General features: G+C 36.5%; 1 non-coding gene across 1 annotated transcript; it reads left to right on the top strand.

The window, feature by feature from the left end:
* The first annotated feature begins 382 nt into the window (after window positions 1-382).
* LOC130938089 (small nucleolar RNA R71) lies at window positions 383-490 on the top strand. The gene has a single exon (XR_009069269.1). It is a non-coding gene; the product is annotated as a small nucleolar RNA R71 (small nucleolar RNA).
* Window positions 491-7,022: the final 6,532 nt, after the last annotated feature.

Here is a 7,022-nt window from a genome sequence, read left to right as displayed (position 1 = left end):
AATTCACCTCTTCCATTGAAGGGTTCTCAGGATCATAAGCTTCTTCCTCAGATGAAGCTTCCTTAGTACTGCCAGGTGCATTTTGCATTCCAGACAGACTTTGAGAAACCAAATTGACTTGTTGAGTTAATATTTTATTCTGAGCCAAAATGGCGTTCAGAGTGTCAATCTCAAGAACTCCTTTCTTCTGATTAGTCCCATTGTTCACAGGATTCCTTTCAGAAGTGTACATGAATTGGTTATTTGCAACCATTTCAATTAGCTCTTGAGCCTCTGTAGGCGTCTTCTTCAGATGAAGAGATCCTCCAGCAGAGCTATCCAAGGACATCTTAGATAGTTCAGAGAGACCATCATAGAAAATACCTATGATGCTCCATTCAGAAAGCATGTCTGAAGGACATTTTCTGATTAATTGTTTATATCTTTCCCAAGCTTCATAGAGGGATTCTCCATCCTTCTGTCTGAAGGTTTGGACTTCCACTCTAAGCTTACTCCATCTTTGTGGTGGAAAGAACTTTGCCAAGAAGGCATTGACTAGCTTTTCCCAAGAGTCCAGGCTTTCTTTAGGTTGAGAGTCCAACCATATTCTAGCTCTGTCTCTTACAGCAAAAGGGAATAGCATCAGTCTATAGACCTCAGGGTCTACCCCATTAGTCTTGACTGTGTCACAGATTTGCAAGAATTCAGCTAAGAACTGATGAGGATCTTCCATTGGAAGTCCATGGAACTTGCAATTCTGTTGCATTAGAGAAACTAATTGAGGTTTAAGCTCAAAGTTGTTTGCTCCAATGGCAGGGATAGAGATGCTTCTCCCATAGAAGTCGGGAGTAGGTGCAGTAAAGTCACCCAGCACCTTCCTTGCATTGTTTGCATTATTGTTGTTTTCGGCTGCCATGTCTTCTTCTTCTTTGAAGAATTCGGTCAGGTCCTCTAAAGAGAGTTGTGCTTTGGCTTCTCTTAGCTTTCTCTTCAAGGTCCTTTCGGGTTCAGGGTCAGCTTCAACAAGAATGCCTTTGTCTCTGCTCCTGCTCATATGAAAGAGAAGAGAAAAAGAAAATGTGGAATCCTCTATGTCACAGTATAGAGATTCCTTGAAGTGTCAGAGGAAAAGAGAAATAGAGAGAAGAAGGAGAAGAAGAATTCAAACTTTAATTAGATAAGGTTCGAATTGTGCATTGAGAAGGAGTGGTACTCCATAAATAGAAGGATGTGAGAAGGAGGGAAGAGAATTTTCGAAAATTCAATTAAAAAGATTTTGAAAACATTTTGAAATACACTTAATTGATTTTCGAAAATAAGAGTGGAAAAGAAATCAAGTGATTTTTGAAAAAGATTTTGAAATTAGAAATTAAAAAGATTTGATTGAAAACTATTTTGAAAAAGATGAGGTTAAGAAGATATGATTAGTTTTAAAGAGATGTGATTGAGAAGATATGATTTGAAAACAATTTTTAAAAAAGATATGATTTGAAAACAATTTAAAAAAAAAAGATTTGATTTTAAAAATTAGTGACTTGCCTAACAAGAAAAGATATGATTCAAGCATAAAACATTCCTCAACAGAAAAGGCAAAAAATGTTCAATCAAATCATTAATTGTTAGTAAGTATCTTTGAAAAAGGAAAGAAATTGATTTTGAAAACATTTGATTGATAAGATTTGATTTGAAAAAGATTTGGTTTTGAAAAACTTTGAAAACTTGAAAAAAAAATTGATTTGAAAACAAAATTCTCCCCCTAGCACCATCCTGGCGTTAAACGCCCAGAATGGTATCCATTCTGGCGTTTAACGCCCAAAATGCACCCTTTTTGGGCGTTAAACGCCCAACCAGGTACCTTGGCTGGCGTTTAAACGCCAGTCTGTCCTTCTTCACTGGGCGTTTTGAACGCCCAACTTTTTCTGTATAATTCCTCTGCAGCCTGTTCTGAATCTTCAATTCTTTGTATTATTGACTTGAAAAGACACAATTTAAAAATATTTTTGGATTTTCAATAATCAAAATGCAACAAGAATCAAATAACAATGCATGCAAGACACCAAACTTAGCAGTTTGTATACTACTAACACTATATGAGACACATAAACACTCAAGCCAAAAGAATTCAAAGATCAGAGTAAGAAATCATCAAGAAGTACTTGAAGATCCTTAAGACACATGAATGAATGCATGCTATTGACACCAAACTTAAGATGAAACACTAAACTTAAGCAAGAAACATCAAAAATTTTTGTGGTTTTTATGATTTTGTAATTTTTTTGGATTTTTCGAAAGTTAAGTGGAAAAAGACATCAAAATTCTTAATGAGAATTCCAGGAATCAGTGCAATGCTAGTCTAAGACTCCGGTCCAGGAATTAGACATGGCTTCACAGCCAGCCAAGCTTTCAAAGAAAGCTTCGGTCCAAAACACTAGACATGGCCAATGGCCAGCCAAACCTTAGCAGATCATTGCTCCAATAGCAAGATTGATAGAGATCAACAAGCTATTGTGATGATCAGTTGAAACCTCGGTCCAATAAGATTAGACATGGCTTTTCAGCCAGCCAAATTTCAACAAATCATCATGAAACTCTAGAATTCATCTTCAAGAATTTCGAAAAAAAATAAATGCTTAATCTAAGCAACAAGATGAACCGTCAGTTGTCCATACACAAGAACAATCCCCGGCAACGGCGCCAAAAACTTGGTGTTGTTGCCGGATCAAAACTTGGCACTGTTATTGCAGGGAACAAATGCGAAACAATAGTTAGGACATTTAATTCCCCGGCAACGGCGCCAAAAACTTGATGCACGAAATTGTGATCAATACTTTTCAAAACATAAACAATCCCTAGTAATGGCTCCAAAAACTTGGTGCTCAATACCATGGCATAAACACAACTTCGCACAACTAACCAGCAAGTGCACTGGGTCGTCCAAGTAATAAACCTTACGCGAGTAAGGGTCGATCCCACGGAGATTGGTGGTATGAAGCAAGCTATGGTCACCTTGTAAATCTCAGTCAGGCAGACTCAAATGGGTATAGTGATGAACGAAAATAACATAAAAGATAAAGATAGAGATACTTATGTATATCATTGGTGTAAGAGCTTCAGACAAGTGTATGAAGATGCCTTCCCTTCCGTCTCTCTGCTTTCCTACTGCCTTCATCCAATCCTTCTTACTCCTTTCCATGGCAAGCTCGTGTAGGGTTTCACCATTGTCAGTGGCTACCTCCCATCCTCGCAGTGAAAACTAATGCTCACGCACTCTGTCACAGTACGGCTAATCACCGGTTGGTTCCCTCCCATACTGGAATAGAATCCCTCTTTTGCGTCTGTCACTAACGCCCAGCAGGTTACAGGTTTGAAGCACATCACAGTCATTCAATCATTGAATCCTACTCAGAATACCACAGACAAGGTTTAGACCTTCCGGATTCTCTTGAATGCCGCCATCAGGTCCTGCCTATACCACGAGGACTCCGATTAAAGAATCCAAGAGATATTCACTAAGCCTCAGATGCTTGTAGAACAAGAGTGGTTGTCAGTCACTTTGTTCATGGGTGAGAAGGATGATGGGCGTCAATCATCACCTTCATCAAGTTGAAGAACAAGTGATATCTTGGACAAAGAACAAGCGGAATTGAATAGAAGAACAATAGTAATTGCATTAATACTCGAGGTACAGCAGAGCTCCACACCTTAATCTATGGTGTGTAGAAACTCCACCGTTGAAAATACATAAGCATAAGGTCTAGGCATGGCCGAATGGCCAGCCTCCCAATGATCTAAGATAGCATAAAACGAAGATAGCTACCAAAGTCCTTGATACAAATACAATAGTAAAAGGTCCTACTTATAGATAACTAGTAGCCTAAGGTGTACAAAGGTGAGTAAATGACATAAAAATCCACTTCCGGGCCCACTTGGTGTGTGCTTGGGCTGAGCAATGAAGCTTTTTCGTGTAGAGACTCTCCTTGGAGTTAAACGCCAGCTTTAGTGCCAGTTTGGGCGTTTAACTCCCAATTAGGTGCCAGTTCCGGCGTTTAACGCTGGAATTTCTTGAGGTGACTTTGAACGCCGGTTTGGGCCATCAAATCTTGGGCAAAGTATGGACTATCATATATTGCTGGAAAGCCCAGGATGTCTACTTTCCAACGCCGTTGAGAGCGCGCCAATTGGGCTTCTGTAGCTCCAGAAAATCCACTTCGAGTGCAGGGAGGTCAGAATCCAACAGCATCTGCAGTCCTTTTGAGTCTCTGGATCAGATTTTTGCTCAGATCCCTCAATTTCAGCCAGAAAATACCTGAAATCACAGAAAAACACACAAACTCATAGTAAAGTCCAGAAAAGTGAATTTTAACTAAAAACTAATAAAAATATACTAATAACTCAACTAAAACTACCAAAAACATACTAAAAACAATGCCAAAAAGCGTACAAATTATCCGCTCATCACTTGTCATCTGAAATGTCTTTTAACTCGAACACTCTTTCCACTATGCAAAGCCAGTCAATAAAATCATCTGGTTATAGTATCCCTTCAAACTCAGGAATATCAATTTTGATTCCTAAGCCTTTAGCTTTGCGAGTTGTGTTGTGTCATGTTCTTCGTGTGGACAAATCTTCAGATGAAGAAGAATAATAAAAGGGATTTGCATTATCCTCTTCACTAGAAGAACTGTCGTTACTCTGCTTGCCATGATTATTTTGAGCAGCTTCATATTTTGCAAGTTGCTCTTGCAACTCCTTAACTTGACAGCGTAACTCTTTCATTTCAATCTCTTGAGTAGTTCTACGCTTTGGAGCCATCTTTTACTACTATGCAATGAGGTTGATGCTTAGGTGTCGATGTTATGAAGATGATGATGCACAATGATGATGGGAATGCACCAATGGTGATAATGATGGGAATGAACGAAGATAATCACCAACAGAAAAGGCACCAAAAGAGAAAAGAACGATATTACCCAAAACTTCACAACAGACGATCCGTACTGACGATGACTCGTACCAACAGCGACCTTGCTCTGATACCAAACAGACGTTGGGACGTCGCTTGGGTCACCAATTTTGGCGAGGTTAACAACCCCGCTATGGTGAAAGTAGTTAAGAACCCACCTTGGTTGGCTAAGCCAAGGATGCACCTCTTACTCTCAAAGAGCCTAGAAGAAAATAAGCACACAGCTTATTTCATATATAACTCAATCAACTTAACTTCATAAGCAAAAGGGATACATATACATATTTATACTAGTAGGGGAGGAGTAACCTTCATAACTCGGGCGATATGGGACTAAATCATAACACAATATAATAATATATGCTAAACTAGACTTCTTTAATTAACGACACAAATGTAAAGATATATGCTCCTGCATTACCTATTCGAAAACACAAACAACGCTTCAAGGTAGAGTCTAATAAAAAGCATTGCCTATTCTTTTTGATAAAGCAACCTTTGGAAGTGATACATATTCAACCTACTATGGCATCACTTTAGAAGCATTGTCTCTTCTACTATTATTATGGCATCAATTTAGAGATGTTTCCTTTTCTATTATTATTGTACAAAACATTTTAAAAATATTGTTTTTTTCTTGTAGTAGTACTATAGTTATATTTTGGCATTTTTTTCGTAATTAAGCATTCAATTATAATTTGGGTCCAATAAGATTAAAGACATGAAAAAAGAGACAAAACCAATAAGTATTACCATGTTAAAAGTTTCAAATATATTACACATAATTATATAAAGATTTCTAATTGACATATCAAAATATGATAAGCTAATTTAATAAGAAGTTGCTAAACAAAATACATGTTCTGACTTAAAAAGAGCTAAATACAAAACTAACGACTAAACAATACAAGAAGGGCATAATTAATTATTCCATTTTTCTCACACCTTTATTTTTGGTTTGCTTCTATTTTTTCATTTTTGGTGTCTTGTATCTTGAACAATGAGTATTGATATAGACCCCCCCCCCCCACCATGTTCCTCTTTACTTGGCTCTGTCTCTAACAAATTTAATTCAATAAAGATTAATCCCAAACCTAAAAAGTAAGATGCAGAAATACCTTCGGTTAGACATAAGATTGGCATTTATATATCAAGTTAGAGATTTCTCAAACATCGAGCGTAGTGATGAATCTTGATCACGAAACCAAAAGAACCAATATAACAAAAGATGAATTTTAATAAGTTTGTGTGAATACTCTTTATTTTGTTGTGAAAATTCAAGTACTTGAGTCGTTGATTTTTTCAACTTCACTCCTAACTTTTCTTCTACCACCGTTCTACTCATGCCACTGCTAGTTCGATGTGGAAAGAACTGTAAACTTAAACTTAAAATCTTTGATTTAGAATTTGAGAACTATAATTAACATCAAGGATTAGCACTGTGGCACTGAAAAAAAGGTTTTCACCTGCACCTAAGACTAATTAAAACATTTTGTAATTTGTGATATCAGAAAATATTTATTAGATTAATTCACAAAATTCAACTTGAAGGACTAAACTTTAAACCATTATTTCTTAAAAATATATGAGGGAAATAAATGAATGGAGCTTGCAATTCTAGTGAGTAAATTGATGCTTTACCTAAGTGTTAGATCAGTTAAGCTGTACATAAAAGCTTATAATATGAACATCCTATATTGGACCATTATTTCAATTTTCTAAATCCTAATTCATACCAAATTTAATATAGTGATTATAATTTTATTTAAGGAGAGAAATAATAGCTAAATCTGCAAATAATATACTCAACAAAGATAAAACACTTTCATAAATCATGAGTGAGTTATGTAAAAGACAAGTAGAATATGACTATCATATCTAAATATTTTTGTTAAGAGAAATTAAAAAATAGAAAACAACCTGATATCATCAAGAGTCCACTTGTCCCCTTTATCCTCGTAATTGACTCTATTGGGTATGCCCTGCACATTTAAGAATGATATTTCAAAGTAAACCACACAGTGACACTCAAAGTTGTTAAAAGCATTGTTCTTAGCATTCTCTAGTTTAATTGTGTATC

The sequence above is a fragment of the Arachis stenosperma genome, chromosome 6, assembly GCF_014773155.1.
Source record: "Arachis stenosperma cultivar V10309 chromosome 6, arast.V10309.gnm1.PFL2, whole genome shotgun sequence".
NCBI classification, from domain to species: domain Eukaryota; kingdom Viridiplantae; phylum Streptophyta; class Magnoliopsida; order Fabales; family Fabaceae; genus Arachis; species Arachis stenosperma.
This window is presented reverse-complemented; position numbering and strand designations above follow the sequence as displayed.